Raw genomic sequence first — 18,121 nt, 5'->3', positions numbered from 1 at the left:
GGGTTCTGTGTAGATCCTGAAATTTGTGGCTATTGTATGGACCTTTTTAAAACTCCGGCTTCCTTTTAGTCTTCTTTGTTTGTCAGTGTGTCTGGTTCATTGAGTAAGGAAGATAGAGCTTTGTCTGCCAAGGCCCAGACTTGCCTCTTTTCTTCACTGTGGCACTCTTGGCTTTACTGAATTTTATGTATAAGGATGTGGGCCAAGTTCATGGGAGAGAAAGTGGGGAACAAACCGATTAGGATTTGTTCTGGGTTCAAAATAAGTTCGTAAAAGGAGAGAGGATGTTCATTACTGAGGACGGGGTGAGGGGGCCACTATTTAAGCCTCACTGTGATGAAATAATAAAGTATCAGGGCAGATAGTCTATCCATTCTTGTACTTCTTATCTGAGGAAACTTGAACACAGTAACTATAGTGGAATTGCTAAAAATGTGTGAGTGTTGTTTCACATTAAGCTAGTTAAGTGGAGGAATTTCTTTTTTAGCTAGATAAAAAATAGCAAGTTTTTGAGCTACTCAGTGAAGACTATATGACAATAAAATTTTGATCCCCACTTGGGTGCCTGGCTGGTATAGTTGGAAGAGCATGAGACTCTTGATCTCAGGGTCGTGAGTTTGAGCCCCATGTTGGGTATAGAGATTATTTAAATAAATGGGTAAATAAAAAAAATAATTTTGATCCCTATCTTTGGATTGGGTCTAATTAGAAATAGTTGAAAAAGCTGGTTTCCATTGTTTTCTTTTGGATCTATTCATAACATTACCTTTAGAACACTAATCTAAGAGGACTTAGATTGCTTTCAGTCAATTTGAAACAAATAGCCATTTGGAAGTGCAACAGCCTGGCTTTGGCTTTTACTCTGAGTGAGGTGGGAAGCCATTGGAATGGGCAGCCATTGGAGGGAATGACATCTCATTTATTATTTTAAGAGGATCACCCTGGTTGCTGTGTAGAAAGTAGGGTAGGAAGGAGAGACCAGTTAGGAGGCTATAGGACATGTGGTTAAGTTTGAGATATATATTGAAGTAGAACTGATGGAACAGAAAGAATAGTTACTATTACTTGAGAATGGAAGCTTAAAGGGGGAGTAAGTTCATTTTTTAAAAATCAACATATGCTGATTCCTTTAATTTTTGACTTTAAAGACAAGACCAAAAATCAAAACCTTTGAACTTACTATATTTTTCAACCTGAAAGAATCAAAGAATAGTTACAATTCTAAAATAGCATTAGTAAAGCCCAGTATTATGAGTACTAATGGGCTATACTGAAACAAGGTAAAATGTAAATATCTTATTTTGTACTTACTTTGAAATGTTGCCACTGAAATCATTTACAGATGCTTACTCTGAAGGATGATGCTGCTGTGAAGGTTGCGGATTCAAATGTTATTCAAAATTAAATTTATGGAATACCCTGAGAATAGATTGGATTGACACCTGAGGACCCTTTTTAAAATACTAATTAGCAACATTATTTTCATATAAAATGAGGGAGTTTTTAAATCATCCCCCTTTAGTGTTTTGTCACATGGCCACTGAGCAAAGACCCAAATAATTTCAAGTGATCAGATGTTATTTAGGCAAGAATTCTCATGTGGCAGTACTTTTAATGTTTTGTACACCAAATTATAGTAAAAAGCTGACTACATATATGTTTTTAATCAGAGCCTGATGCAGGGCTGAGCCCACGGACTACAAGATCATGACCTTAGCTGAAGTTGGACACTTAACCAACTGAGCCACCCAGACTCCCCGGTAGAAAGCTGACTGTAAACAAGATGCAGCACCTCTATTTTCACTGACAGCACAGTTGATTACAATAAGCCTGAGTTTATATTTCACCATCAAGTGTATTTCTCCCATTAGTTTACTTTGTGACAAGTCCTTAAGAATATCTTCAAATCTGATAGTCTCATCATTACCCCTCAAAATACCCAGTGACAGATTAGAGCTTGGAAGAAATGGAAGACGCTAAACCTGCTGCACTGCCTTGAATTCCATTTGTATGTATGTATGTAAGTAATCTCTACATCCCACATGGGGCTTCAACTCATGACCCCAAGATCAAGAGTCGCATGCTCCTCCAACTGAGCCAGCCAGGCACCCCTCTATTTGTAATTTTAGAGGAGCATATAGACCCCGGATGTGTCTCAATGTGGAAAAATTCATTTTATCTTGGTTGAGCTGGAAATTTTTTCTGATAATTCAAGAGGATCACTGAGCAAAAGTTCATTTTTTTATACAGGGAAACCTTTTTGAAGAAGGTTCTGACTTTCAAAAGGTCAACTTGCTGATAGTTCAGTAACTGGAATGCTGTCCTTTTGCTGAGATCCAAGCCTTCTGGCATCATCTTCAATTTGCTCTGTGAACAACCTGGTTCATTTTTTTAGAAAAAGGATTGGGAATCCACTTTTAGACTTGTTTAAATACCTAGTAGACATCCAGTTGGAGATATTAGAGGTAATTGAATATTCTGGTCTTGGATGCTGGAGGTATCCACTTGGGGTCATTTGAGTATATGGAATTTAAAGTCATGGGATCAGAGTGAATGTACATGAAGAAGAGATCAAAAGACTATGTAGGCACTCCCAACATTTAAAGGTTGAGGTGATGAGCAAGAGACGTGAAAAGGCACTTGCAGAAATACAGTAGGAAAGCAAAGTGAGTGTGATTATCATGGAAAGCAAATGAAGGCAGTGTTTTAAGGGAGGGGGACTGGTAACAGTATTAAGTGCTACTGATAGACAATTAAAGATTAAGAATTGACTGCTTGATTTAATAATTTGGAGGTCATTGGTGACTTTGAAAGGAGCAGTTGTGGTAGAGTGGAGGGAAAAAGAGTCTAGTGGGAAGAAGTTGGGGACAGTGGAAGTAAAAAAAATTAGAGACAGCAAATATAGGCTCTTTATCCCAGAATTTTGCTCTTGTGGGAAAGATAGAAAAGGGGCTGTAGCTGTGGTGATGGGGAGAGCTAAGTGGGTAATACAAGAAGGATAAACCAGAAACCACAGACACAATAAGAATAATAGAAAGAATGAGGGATGGACGTGGGATTAAGGAATTGAGGTCATGACATTACTGAGTATACCTTCTTGTATGATTCTACATTTAGAACTGTTTTAATTAAAGTTTTACATGTTAAAAAAATCTCTGAAGTTAGAGATAAAAATGAAAACAAAAATGGACTAAGACAGAAAAGAATGAACTCAACTGATTTCAGAGGAATAACATAACTATATGTGGTTTGGGGGGCATACTAACACAACCTTAGAACACAGTACTTGGACTGCATGCCTCGAGGCTGAAGACAAAAAGAACGCTTAAAAAATAGAGAACTCGGGTTTGTTAGGCTTTGATTTTCTGTGCAAAGCTCCGGGTCAGCAAATCCAAAATTAAATTCTTTGTATACCAGGATTCAGAAGACAGGTGAATAAGCATTTTATGGGCTTTGGAAGCCAGATTTTTTATTGTTGGTAGAGACCCTTTTAAATATGAAAAGGGGGAAGGCTGGAAGGACGAAATCGTTTAGTGTTCAATCAGAATTTGAAGTATCAATATAAACTCATCTTCCATCCATGCATGTATGCATCCATCTATCTGTCCATCTGAGAAATAGTCATGGGTGAGGGGTACCTGGGTGGTTCACTTGGTTAAGCGTCTTGATTTCGGCTCAAGTCATGATCTCATGGTTCATGAGATGGAGCTTCACATAGGGTCCTGCACACAAAGACCAGAGCCTGCTTGGGATTCTCTCTCCCTCTCTCTCTCTCTGCCCTTCTCCTGCTTGCTTGCATGTGCGCAAACACTCTCTCTCTTAAATAAACATTTAAAAAAAGGAAATAGTTACAGGTGAGATGTGTGTGTGAGAATATATATGTGTGTGTGTGTGTGTGTGTGTGTATATATACATATATATAAATTTATTTCATACTCTTCAATAGCAGCTTGCACAAATCTGCTTCCTTGATGACTTTTAACCAATAAATTTATCTTTGATTAAACTTGCCAGGTAAGATATTACAAAGTAATTTATTTAGATACTATTTTTGTTTTTGTGGTTGGACCATTTATAGAATGTATTTATACATAAATACATTTGCTGAAACAATAGACTTTTAGGTGTTTAACTGAATGGCAGTGAACTACTTTAAACATAATTGGTTTAATTTTGTAAAGGTTCCTCCACAGTTTTTTTAAGAAAAATGTTTGCATTATTGATAAAATATTAATAAAGGACCTTCTATAGCAAATACTTTTAGCTTATGTGCATATGGAAAACATGGTGTTGCTATGTTTTGTGATTAATTGATTAAATTCATTTTGACATTTGGATTCATGTACCAGCATCTAGCTCCTGGCCATGATCTGCTAACTAGGATATAGTAACAGGTCATTTAAAATATTAGTAATCGAAACATTTTTATTTACAGTTGACAAAATATATAATCTAAAGCAAGAATTAAAGATATTTTGGAATTTGCTAGTAACCCTACTTTAAAATTAGATTTAAAAGTATATATAATTATAATCACTCTCTCATACTTTTTATATAATCATACTCCTATACTGTGAGGAAAAAAATGTGTGAACTGTAGGTGTTTTAATTATTGTTAATAAATTATATAATAGCTGAATTTTGGTGATTTCAAATTTTTAGAATCCATCCTAAAAAATCTTAAATTACCTAATCTGTCTTTGTCTACAACCTGTGTCTAAATGTTAAAAATAAAAAATGCTAATAACAAAAACTGGCTTTTTGTATATTACTATTTAATATGAGGCAATTCCAAGCATTTATGGCAGATAACTGACACACAACCAATTGTAAATAATCATTTTAATAAAAGTTTAGAATTCTGTTTTCAAAAAAAGTGAGGGTTTTTTTTGCATTTAAATTGAGGTCTCTTACACATCAATTTCTTATTAAAAGTAATCAGAGATACTTAGGGAAAATGGCCAGTTTCCTATATGAGGCAGGAAATGTACAAAATAAGCCTGAAACATCTTGTCATACTGGATAAGAAGGAAGTTTCAAAGACTACAGAGTCTTGTCAAAAAGACTAAGGGTCCAGTTTGAAGAGTTTCCTACTGGCTAAAAATTGGAAAATTTAAGCTTTAATAAAAATAGTACCTCTAATGGATTAAGAAATGTCATATGTGTAAGTACATGAATTCATAATGACTTTTAAAAAATTGCTGTTCATTTTGGTGAAAGGTGCTAATAAACCATTATTTTTTAATCTGGAAAAAGGAAAGATTTGATTGTTTATCTTGCCTCTCCTATAGGAACTGCCCCTTTGGTCAGTGATAGAGTAGATGAAAAGTTTCTTTTTATAGAACTATTCTAGCTAACATACGAGAAAAGAATTATAAGATTAGAGTATCATCATTTTGTAAGCTCTATTAAATTAATGAATGTAGGGGCGCCTGGGTGGATTAGTCGGTTAAGCGTCCGACTTTCGCTTAGGTCATGATCTCGCGGTTCGTGGGTTCGAGCCCCGCGTCGGGCTCTGTGCTGACTGCCAGCTCAGAGCCTGGAGCCTGTTTCAGTCTGTGACTCCCTCTCTCTCTGACCCTCCCCTGATCACGCTGTCTCTCTCTCTCTCTCTCCTAGAAATAAATAAAAAACATTTAAAAAAAAATTAATGAATGTAATTGAACATCTTGTGTGCTAACACCAGAGAAAGACAGTCACAGTATTTGCCTCCTGATATAAGACAAAATATTCCCTTTGGAGTAATCTTGATAACCACCTTCCAGAAAATAAAGAATTAAACTTCAATTTGATAAAACATCTAAATTCAACTACTAACTTATAGGAAATATAGAAGAGTCAGAAAAATCTAGACTGTGGAACGTTTACAGAACAGTTTACCAGTTTCTTCTCTCTCTCCTATAAATATCTCAAAGAAAAAACATGAAGGGACACATTTTAAAATTTAAAATAATTAAAACTAAATAAAATAAAAAATTCAAATTCTCATTTGCACTAGCCACATTTCAAGTGCTCGACAGCCACATGTGGCCAGCAGCTACCATGTTGGACACTGCAGATATATAATATTTATTATGTATATAGTGTTATAACATTATTGCAGAAAGTTCTATTGGGTAGGTAAATTAGTTTCATGGACCTCCATGAATAACATTTTATATGTATATAGTATAAATAAATAACTTTATATATGTATACACACATATTTACACACATATACATATGTGTACATACATATAAAACATTATTGCAGAGAGTTCTCTTGGATAGATAAATTAGTTTCATGGGCTTCCATAACAAATTACCACAAACTGGGTGGCATAAAATAACAAATTTATTCCTTGACAGTTTTGGGGGCCAGAAGTTCAAAATCCAGTACTTTTGGAATACAAAGGCAGAATTGAATGATTGGAACAGAGACCCATGGGCCTACAAAAACCTGTAATATTTACTATGTGGCATTTTATAGAAAAAGTTTGTTGACCTCTGGTACAGATGAAACAAGGTAGAACACAGATTATAATAGTTAAAATCTTTTTACATATGTTTGAAATTTTCCATATGTTAAATTTGACTATTTGATTTTAGAGTAAGAAAAAACTAAGCTTAAAAAACCCAAGTTAGTTAACATATGGTGTAATTAATAATGGTTTTAGGAGTAGAATTTAGTGATTTATCACTTACATATAACACCCATTGCTTATCCCAACAAGTGCCCTCCTTTAATACCCATCACCCTTTTAGCCCATCCCTGTAATATTCTGTCTTAAAGTCCGAGATGAATATGATTAGATGTTAACATTTGTTATATCTGGGTAATAGCCTGGCTACATGAGTTTTATGTTATTTTGTATTTATCTATATGCTAGAATATTTTTAATTATAAAAAGCCTAATTCTATTGTAGAATACAATATAATTCTATTGTATAATTTTAAAAAGCCAAATTCAATTGTATATAATGTATGGGGGCAAACTACACATTTGAAAAAGTATTTGCAATATATAACAATGGGTTGAGAGCCTTTATACATATAGAACCTTTAAAAGTTGCCAAGAAAAACAAACCTCCCTGGTTAGAAATAGAAAAATTAGAAAAGGACACATGGATGGTATTTGCCAAAGAAAGGCAACTGGCCAAGGTGCACTTGAGGGAAATGGTTTAAAAAAGAGCAAGACCATAGTTATAAGATGGTCTAATTAAAAAATCGAACATTCAGAATAAAAACGATGTGTGTGTGTGTGTGTGTGTGTATATGTGGAGACTGGAGGAGAGGGAGAGAAAGTAAACTATAAGTACATATACAGAATTAAGAGGGTAGCTTTGTTGTTTTTTGTTTTTTGTCCAATTAAGTTGTTTTGTTGTAATATTTGAGTTTTGATGTAGTATGTAGTATTTGAAGTTTGTAAAATTCAACAGATGGAAAAAAGAGTAATCAATTTTTGGTAATTGAGTTTATTGGGTAACTGTTAGAAATTTCTGTTTGTACATGTGTTTAACTTCTTGTGTATACTGATGGTTGAGATACTTCTCTAGAGGTTCTTAAACTTTGACACACATCAGAATCACCTAGAGGGCTTGTTAAACACTGCTTAACCCCATCCCCAGAGTTTTTGATTTAGTGGATTTGGGTTGGAGCAAAGGATTTGTCTTTCTAACAAGTTCCCCTGTGATCTGATGCTGCTAGTTGAGGAAACCACTTTGATAACCACTGCTCTACAATTAAAAAAAAAAAAAGAACAGAAAAGATATATATATGTATGTGTATAGCGACTGGGATCTGTCTTTGATGCATAGTAAGAAAGTTATTCTCGTTTTAGTTTATGAGCAGTTAAATGTATATGAGAATACATTCATTTGTTTTATAGAGAATCATTTGAAACCTTTAGCCTTATGTTTGGAACTTTCACAGCTTCAATACATTGGTGATGATTTCATAAGGTCTAGGTTTTCTGAACAAAACTAGACTTTTCGGGTATGCCTGGGTGGCTCACTCAGTTAAGTGTCTGACACTTGATTTCAGTTCAGGTCATGATCTCATAGTGGGATTTGTGGGATCAAGCCCCATGTCGGGCTCTGCACTGACAGCATGGAACACCCCTTGGGATTCTTTCCCTCTGTCTCTCTCTGCCCCTCCTCTGCTCACACGAACGTGTGTGGCCTCTCCTAAAAGATAAAAAAAAAAAAAAAAGAAAAGAAAAGAAACCCTGGGCTCTTTATAAAGTGAGTGTATCAAGTAGCAGTGTTATTTAGATGGGTGAGAATGAACCTCAGAGTAAGTGAAAATAGTGAAAACAAATGGTGTAAAGAAAAAGTGTGGTTCTCTTCATGTAAAATTAAGCAGGCAAAACAAAACAGTATATTTTTAGGGAAACATATTTAGTAAAATTATTTTTAAATAGCAAGGGAATAATAAAGCTTAATTCAATGTTATAGTTACCTCCTAGGAGATAATATTTATATTCTATTACTTGTCTATATATGCATGATACATTCTTTTTTTTAATGTATTGAATAAGAATAATAAAATACTAAAGGAAAATGCTCTGTTTCTTTCCTAGAAAAAAAAATCTGATTAGCAATCCCTTAGACTCTTTAGTTGGTCCTGGTTAATAACCTAGGCCAGCACTGTCTGATAGAATTTCTGCAGTGATGAAAGTTTTTTTTTCTCTTTTTAGTTTGTGCTGTTAAATATGGCTAGTTCATCTGAGGAACTGAATTTTTTATTTTAATTATTTAACATACATAATCAGATACATGTGGTTGTTGTCTACTGCATTGGACAGCATAACTCTAGGCACTTTAGAACATGGTTTTTTCCTTGAGTTCTTAATCTATTATAATAAATTATCCTACAAAACTGAGTATTCAGTTTTGGTCTGCTGACATTCTGCTTAGGTCACTGATTTTTGACTGTTACCTTGTATTTTTTGAACTTGTACTTCTGCTTCCTGTGTTCAGTGGTAGCAGTTCATGACTTCACATGCCTTATATTCCTAAAATTGAGTCTTCAGGATCAGAAGCTACTGTACTATAAAGTTTACTGAAAACAGTAATATTTACTCAATATTAAAGTTTTCATAGAATCACTTTTTTTGTATGTCAAAGTTTTATTACTTTTTCTGTTGATTTTATTTAAAATATCTCTCCCATTGACACTTCTGAGCCCCTAAACAAATCTTTTTAATTAATTTAGTTAATACCTTGAGTCATTCAGTAAGTATTAATTGCTTATTGTGAACTCTGCATTCCTGAGTAATGGGGAGTGATAGAGGAAATAGACTCTGACTTATGATGTGAGTATATTTGGAAGTATTTTTAGGAAGCAGAATGCCTGAGAGAAACACATCAGATAGTCATATAATAGCTGGAGGAATGAGAGTAAGAAAGTGTATGACTGGGAAGGGACTGACCAAAAATATTTATATATTTCTACTTTGTTATTCTATCATTTGATAGTAATGGAAATTCTACATCAGAATTCTTAGCACTGTTTTGGGGCTCCTGAGTGGCTCAGTTGGCTGAGCATCTGACTCTTGATTTCAGCTCAGGTCACAATCTCAAGATTCATGAGATCCAGTCCCATGTCAGGCTCTGCACTGACAACATGGAGCCTGCTTGGGATTCTCTCTCCCTCCCTCTCTCTGCCCCTCTCCCCTCTCAAAATAAGTAAACATTTAAAAGAGTTCTTAGCACCGTTCCTATTACCATCTAAATGTTGTGAATTTTTTAATTTGTACAATATTATATCTTAAAAAGGACTTGTCATATGCAAAGAACTTACATAATCAAAAAAACCCAGCAACCCAGTTGGAAAGAAAAAAAGGATCAAAGGAGACATTCTGTCAAAAATATGAATGGCCAGCAACACTTGTAAACATGCTCAGTGTCATTAACATTATTATCAGAGAAATGCAAATTAAAACCACAGTGAGATAACACTGCACACTGATTAGAATGGCTAAATTAAAAACAACAATAATAACAACAACAAATGATAATCCTTTTCCTGAGGACTTGGAGCAATTGGAAGTCCTATGTCGCAAGCAGAAATGAAAAATGATGTGGTCATCCTGGAAAACAGTTTGGCATTTTCTTACAAAGTCAGCATACACTTACCTAAATATGACTCAGCATTCCTACTCAATGGAATTTTTCCAAGAGAAATGAAGCACATGTATACAGTTTTTTCTTGTTCGTTGTAGCCTTATTCATAATAATACCAAATGGGAAACCATCTAAATATTTGCCAGCTCATGAATAGATTTTTTAAAATGTCACAGTATAGATACACCACATCTATGTAAAGAGAAACTCTTCAGCAATAAAAAGGAACAAAATATTAATACAGGCTTACATGGTTGAATCTCAAAAGCATCAAGCCTAGTCAAAAAAAGGCACTGCATATGGTGTGGGCCCTTCTAATGAAACTGCTCTATACGAATGATTCTTGTATCCTTTCTGCTACTTATGTGATGGTTTTTTACTTTGCCTACTTAATTTTAATATAGGACACTAATATCTTATGTTGATAGCTTCTCATAGTGCTAAGCGTTTCCAAATGTCTGATACTTGTCATATATAGTCATTAGAAAAGCATTTTTAGATCTTCAGAGTTACCTGCATAAGATGCTAATTGAAGCCTTAAGAATTTTTTGTTGGTTGTGGAGAGTGAAAATAGCCATGGGAGTGTTAAATTGTTATAGTAAAGGCTCACATGTTTGTAAAATAAATAAATAAATAAATAAATAAAAGGCCCACTTAGGCTGGTTCAAGTAAAGATATTTAGATCTTGGGAATTCAACATTAAAACAAATTATAGTTAGGTCTTATACGACTTGAAAAATAGGAACAAAGGTTTTTTTTTGTCTTGTGGGGACCATATAATCTCTTAAATTCATGCTCCAAGGTGGACGTCTGCTTTTTGCTCCTGTTGCTTTTACAGACCAGCTTCCTTTACTTATCACTTTGCCCAAATTCATAAGACCTTCAGCTTAAGTACTATCTTTAGATCTATCTGACTCTTGGGTCCAACTTGCAGAAGAGCATTCAGTGATTATTAAGCCAGTGTATTAACTAGGGTTGGGTTGGCCACCCATGTCTCATCTCGTTAATTAGGGCTAGGGACATGATGTTAATTCATACAAACCTGTCTGCCTAGATTGTCGTCAGTTTTAGTGTATTCTTTATTTTTGAAAGACTGTGATGTTTTCCTACTATTCCAGCCTAGGAGGACATATCCTTTTCTTGAGACTTGATCTTTGCTTACTTTTTATGTAAACAGAATTTTGTGTAATTTTTAAATCTATTGTCCTTTTTTATATTACTTACTGCTCTCTTTAACCTTTTTATCCTGTTACTTCCTTGTGCACTGTTTTGCATTTCTGTTATTTTACTTTTCTTTCTATATTTAACATTTGAACTTTCATACAAATATTTGAAGCTATAATTTCATACATCAGCATCCTTTGTACATATTATTTCTACTGAATTTTATTTTTTTAAACTAAAACCGATCGTGTTGGTATTTTTAAATACTAACTCAAGTTTATGTTGGTAAGTCATTATTAAATGATTAGTGTGGAGGAAATGTGCCTGTTCCTGGTATGATCATGAATCTATGTATTTTTCTTCCTGAAGTCAGCTTACAGGTTTGATTGTTTAGAAGCCAGACATTTTATGCTTTAAAGTTATGTTATTTTCTGAAGTTCTCTTGGGATATATAAAAAGATTTCTTTGTTTCTCAATTGAGGCAGATACATGCCTCACTATTAAATAAAGGGCTCACATTGGATGACTGTTACTAGATGAGTGAATACCCTAATTCTTTTTACTGTCACTTTACTTTAAGACAGCCATCACCAAAATTAGCTCTTCAAAAAGGTAGCTGATATATATATATATAATCTATTTACTATATGTATATTATGTAATGAGTAATGTGGTATAGTTATGGATTCTAGAATTTTAATATGTCATTCATATAATGATTTGGAGGAAAGCATATCCATTAATTTTTCTCCTCCAATTGTATTTTCAGCATTGCAAAAGCAGTGCATACATGCATAAATACTTAAAGTTAAAAAAATTAGAAAATAAAGACACCATATTTCTACCACCTAGAGATGACACCATTAATACTTTCATGTATGTTTTTCTATATGTCAACAGTACACACATACACACACACACACACACACACACGGATTTCTTTACTCAAGTTATACTATTGTCCATGCTATTTTAGTATATATTTTTTTTAGCTAATGGTGGTACTTTTCCATGTCAGATTTTTGTCTTCTCTAATACCCAGCACATACACCCATTTTTTTCAGTTTTCTGAAAAATATTATTTGCAGTTGATCTGCCCAGACTGGGTCCAATCCAAGATGACTAATTGCATTTTTAATTATTTCCCCCTATGTCTTTTTAAATCAACATAGTTCTCCCCCACCATCCCTACCTTTTTCATGGTACTGACTTTTTGATTAGGCTTTGCCTTTTGTTATGCATGTATGTTTTAGGGGAGGAGTAGGAGGGCATTCCTGTTGATGCCATTTAGCTTTTTCCTCCATATCGTGTATCTTTTTTCTCCCAGCTCTCTATATCTTGTATTTTAAATACATGTATAATTTTAAATATAGCTAGAAATAAAACCTCTCCAATTAACTCTTTCAACCAGATCAGTATGGTAACTATAAACATTGAATGATTTTAATTCATCTTCCTTTCTGTTCAAAGACTAGAAAAGAGAGATGAATTTTCATAAATTACATATAAATTTCTTAGAATAAATTAAGGAAAGGAATAATAAAAAATAATAAAAAAGGAAATATGGATTCACATATCCACAAATACTATTATCTTTAGTTTTTGATAATCTACTTGAGTATAAATTCAAGTTATCACTAGGATTTTCTTTAAAAATTTTTAACAAAACATTTAAGTTAATGTTTTAGGTGGAATGCTCAATCATTTGCATTCCTTGCTTNCTGAGCGAAAGTCGGATGCTTAACCGACTAAGCCACCCAGGCGCCCCTGCATTCCTTGCTTTATATTGTTACTATTGTTGATCAAATTAAAATATTTTAGTTAAAGAATCAAGTCTTAAAATTTACATCACCATAGGCAATGCATAATATTGCTTATTGCAAAATGTTTTAATTATTATATTTTGGTTTATTTATGTGTCTATATTTATTCATTACAGTTGACATACAAAGTTACATTAGTTTCAGGTGTACAACATTGTGATAATGATAAGTCTGTACATTAATGCTATTTCACCACAAGGGTAGCTATGATGTGTCACCATAAAATGCTATTACAATGACTATATTCCCTATGCGGCATCTTTTATCCCTGTGACTTACTCATTCCATAACTGGAGGCCTGTATTTCCTACTCTTCTTCATTCATTTGCTCATTCCCCCAACACCCTACCCTCTGACAACTTACTCTTTGTATTTAAGGGTCTGTTTTTGCTTTTCATTTGGTTGTTCATTCACTTGCTTTGATTTTTAGATTCCATATCTTTCTCTGTTTGATGTATTTCACTTATTAGCATAATATACTCAAGGCTATCCATGTTGTTGCAAATGGCAACATCTCATCCTGATTTTTTTTGGCTGAGTAATGTTCCTCAGTGTGTGTGTGTGTGTGTGTGTGTGTGTGTGTGTGTGTGTGTGTGTATGATATATACCACATCCTCTTTATTCATTCATCTGTTGATGGACACTTAGGTTGCTTCCATATCCTGGCTATTCTAGACTTGGCTTAAACATAGGGGTACTATATCTTTTCAAATTAGTGTTTGTTTTCTTTGAGTTAATAGAGGTAGAATTACTGCATCATATGGTGTTTCTGTTTTTTATTTTTTTGATTACTGATTTTGATTATTGATTTCACAGCGGCTGCACCAACTTACTTTTCCACTGCTAGTGCATAGGGTTCCTTTTACTCTACATCCTCTCCAAAACTTCTATTTCTTGTCTTTTTGATTGTAGCCATTCTGACAGGTGTTAAGGTAAAATATCATTGTGGTTTTGATTTGAATTTCCCTGATGGTTAGTGATGTTGAGCTTCTTTCTTTCTTTCTTTCTTTCTTTCTTTCTTTCTTTCTTTCTTTCTTTCTTTCTTTCTTTCTTTCTTTCTTTCTTCTTTATTTATTGTATATTTCTGGTTACTAAAACCATTTCAAGACTCCCTGTTTCAGTAGAGTGGTTATAATCATTTTTACCTTATGGAAATTGGGTGGTTTATGTCATCTTCATTCAGATGCTTACTACCTTTCTGATATTATGCCTTAAAAGTAACTGATGCCACCTCCTATCCCATATGGACCCAGAGACAGACTTGGATGTGTGAGTAAGAAAGAAACTTTGGAAGATCTTCACTAACTCTGTGATTATTTCTGATCCTTTACTCTACTTTTCAAAACTTAAGGCAGAAGCATAGCTGAGCTCTCTGACTTAGATCAGAATATCCTTTCCAAATCTAAATTCCCTCCCACATCAGACATAGGAATCCTTTTTCTAAAGCCTGGTTTTAATTTTCTTTCCTAAGCCTGAATTGCAGAAACCTCTGCACCTGTTTGGTTCTCCACTTTGAGTCATACATATTTTTTAACAGTCTTTAGGTACCTCATTTTCAAAGGATGTCATACTTAAATAACTGAATTTGAATCACTTTGTTAAGGTAAAACAATCTAAAGTGAATATACATGTATATAGTTAATTGGTTGCCCATTAGCAGGTAAGGAGAGATTATGGTTTGGAAAGAATGTATATATATTTACATGTAGCATATTAATATATTGAGATGTAAAAACAGATCTTTTTCAGGTTATAAAAATAACATTACAAGAAAAAAACAAAAGAAATTTTTCCCACCAACTTAATCTTACCAAATTAAGGAGTTTAAATTTTATTTATTGGAAATGAGCTTTGGGGCACCTGGGTGGCTTAGTCGGTTAAGCATCCGACTTTCGCTTAGGTCATGATCTCGCGGTTCGTGGGTTCGAGCCCCGCGTCGGGCTCTGTGCTGACTGCCAGCTCAGAGCCTGGAGCCTGTTTCGGTCTGTGACTCCCTGTCTCTGTGACCCTCCCCTGCTCACGCTGTCTCTTTCTCTCTCTCCTAGAAATAAATAAAACATAAAAAAATGAGCTTTTAGCTGTTTTCTTAAGAAGTAAAGATTTTTTCTTCATACACTTGATTTAATAAATGAATTATCCAATTACATTGCTTAGTAATGGACCAAATTGTCCTCATCTGCTCTGTTTATTGACCCCCAAGATCCTTAAAAATATGCTACCATTTTAGAAAGCAGGGGATAAAAAGGGCATCTGTGCTAATAGCAGCTGTGATAGGAGTTTGCATAGCCTACCAGAAATTCTTGGGATTTCATAGACCTTCCACCAAAGTCCAATTCGGGAAATATTTATTGAGCATCATTCATTTGTATTTGAGTACTCTTAGTAGTTTAGGCTGGCCTTAAATGAGAGTACTGACTGTTGTGGAGGAAGTTAATCTTAGTGCAGGGCATGATTGTGTAGAGTGATAAGGACTATGGAATGTGTCAGAGGGAAAGGAAGTAAGATGTAAGTCATCTCCAGGTGGGCAGAGCTCAGAGAATATTGATTGCAGTTAACATTCTGGAAACATCCTTCTAATTTCCCTGATTGTTAATTTGGAAAAGGTGGCTTCAAAGGTAATTTTTTTTTTTTCCAGGAGAAAGTGTGGACATTATACAACTTGTGCTTTTTAAAAAAATACTTATTCATGGCCTTTACCACATTTTTGCCTATGGTCCTAATCCTAACAAGTAAGAATCCTGAAAATGATTTTTGCTTCCAGATCTATTTGCTTTGTTCCACCCTGAATACTGTTGGGTCTCTTAAATGTTCGCTCCCACCCAATAAATTCTCAGTATTGATTTAACAAACCAAAAAAAAATAAAAATAAAGGAGGCAGGGGCTCAAGTTAAGGAACTATGGGAGTAGAGTGGCTGATGAGAAGGAAAGCTGGAAAAGCCAGGTCAAGGGTATTAATCCAGTGTTTACACAGTAATGAGAGTGATTTCTTTATGTGGTTAGTGAATTTTCTATGACGGAGATTTGTAGAGGGAAAGTTCTGAAATTATTTGAAAAATGGCAGCATAAGCTAAATAAGTATTAAGGTTTTCACGGAGACAATTTTGTAGAACAGCATAGTTTTGGGATAAGTGTTGACATGCTTATTTAGAAAAGAATTAGTCTTGCTACAGATCATATTAAATGGTTTAAAATAGCCAGTGAGGGAACAGCTGTTGGATGCAATTCATGATTCCATGATGAAGTACAGAACTCTTGGTCTAGTTTTCAGGATCAGGCCGAGTTTTCTGTCTTTGATTTCACCCACCTTTTAAGTCAAACACTTTGGGACTTGTTGAGTTCTCAGAAATAACAATGTAGAGGAATCATAGATGACTAGTTTAGTAAAAATAAAAGTTGGCTCATGCATTTTAAAGTCAGGTATTATACATTCTGTAGCCTGTGAAACAAAATTGAACCTTCTAGTGTTTATGAGATGGCAGCTTAAAAGAACAGACCTTACTGCTTCTGAGATAGTAATTATATAGAAACAATCTGGCTTTCTGGAAAAAGAAAACTAGCCGAATAAGACCCAGATCCCTTTCATTTACGTGTAAGATATTCCTTCCATAGATAGATCATGGTATAAATTGAGTAGACATGGACACTGGCTGTATTTTCAGAAGCTCATGGTTATATTATTGTGTAAATTATGTTATCCTTTTATTGAAGGTGCTTTTCTTCTACCCAGGTAACAGTAGGCCCTTGTTTCTTTATCATTCAGAATTTTTAAAGGATAACAAAAAACAAAGCAAATCAAGACCAGTTTAGCCAGCTATAGCCAGGGCTATTGGCTAAATAATCAGTTGCAATAAACTGTTCTAGAAGTTAAAAGCTTGATTTTTTTTTTTTTTAAAGAGTGGGCTTGGGTTGGGTCTTTCAGTAGAATGAAAAGATTAGAATGAAAATCTCAAAGAGTGAAAGTCTAAATAATCTTTAGAAAACTTCCATTTCTACAGAATGTGTTATTTCTTTAATAGTTTTACCATGGATTTTTTTCACTGTTTTTAATCTTTTACACTTTTCATTCTCTTTTAAATTATCTTGTAATATTTAAAAATTGTTATTAAAATTAATGAAAATTTTCTTCTCTATTAAAATCACTTTATAGACAGTTTCTAGAAATATTTTTATTTCTGGAAGCAAGGTATACTTGTAGTATAATTGAAGCTTTTTAGTAAATGAATTCATTTTCTTCCTTATAAGGAAATATCCTTAGTTTTATAATTTCCAAATTTATAGTACTATGTATTATATTACACATATTGTTAGCAAGTGTTTATCTCAACCTGTTCCTTTTTTAAAAATACACAGGTCTGTTCACAGATTACTACTTGATGTTCCTTTTACTGCTGAAGCTCACCAGATACTCTCCCCTCCCTCACTAAATGTTTTTGAATATTATCAGAATAGTCTAAGTGTATTTTTAATTTCAGTTCTATTTATTTACTCCTTCAGTAAATATTTCAAAATGTCTTCTCTTTGTGCCTGTCTACAGGAAAGTTAAGAATCTTTATATCTTACATTTTTCTTTAGTCTTTCATGGTGGCATGAGAATTGCAAAACACAAAACACATAAACTTCATTGTTACCTTATTTTATTCAGAATGTTGACTTAATGAATAAACTAAACTCTAGGTTGCAGACCTTACTGTTAGGGTCTCGCTTGTGTTTGCTGTAAGTTAAGCTGGCTGACTAATAGAATTACCTGTGAAAGGACAAAGTTATAATCAAACCTGATGCCAGGTTATGATGACAGGATGCAGCTTAAAAATTCTTAAAAGACTACCACTGTTTTCTTAGACAGAATGGTCAACTGGAATGAAAAGCTGTGAGTTTTAGAATAAGAGACATGACATAAGGTTCATGAAAGTGGTAAAAATGAAAGGTAAGGATTTGAAGCTATTGCTCATGTGGTGACTTGAGTTTAAACGTAAAAGGAAATGATGTAAGATCTGTTCTATTTATTTTAGATAATAGATTGAGTTACT

General features: G+C 34.0%; 1 protein-coding gene and 1 pseudogene across 7 annotated transcripts in view; one reads left to right on the top strand and one right to left on the bottom strand.

The window, feature by feature from the left end:
• Positions 1 to 18,121, top strand: part of TCF12 (transcription factor 12) — a 361,796-nt gene that overhangs the window by 54,238 nt on the left and 289,437 nt on the right. The window lies entirely within an intron of this gene.
• On the bottom strand, positions 1,189 to 3,297 carry LOC144218959 (proteasome maturation protein-like; annotated as a pseudogene).

The sequence above is a fragment of the Crocuta crocuta genome, unplaced genomic scaffold (assembly GCF_008692635.1).
Source record: "Crocuta crocuta isolate KB4526 unplaced genomic scaffold, BGI_CrCroc_1.0 scaffold130, whole genome shotgun sequence".
NCBI classification, from domain to species: Eukaryota; Metazoa; Chordata; class Mammalia; order Carnivora; family Hyaenidae; genus Crocuta; species Crocuta crocuta.
Note: the sequence above shows the minus strand (reverse complement) of the source record. Positions and strands in the feature narration are given on the sequence as shown.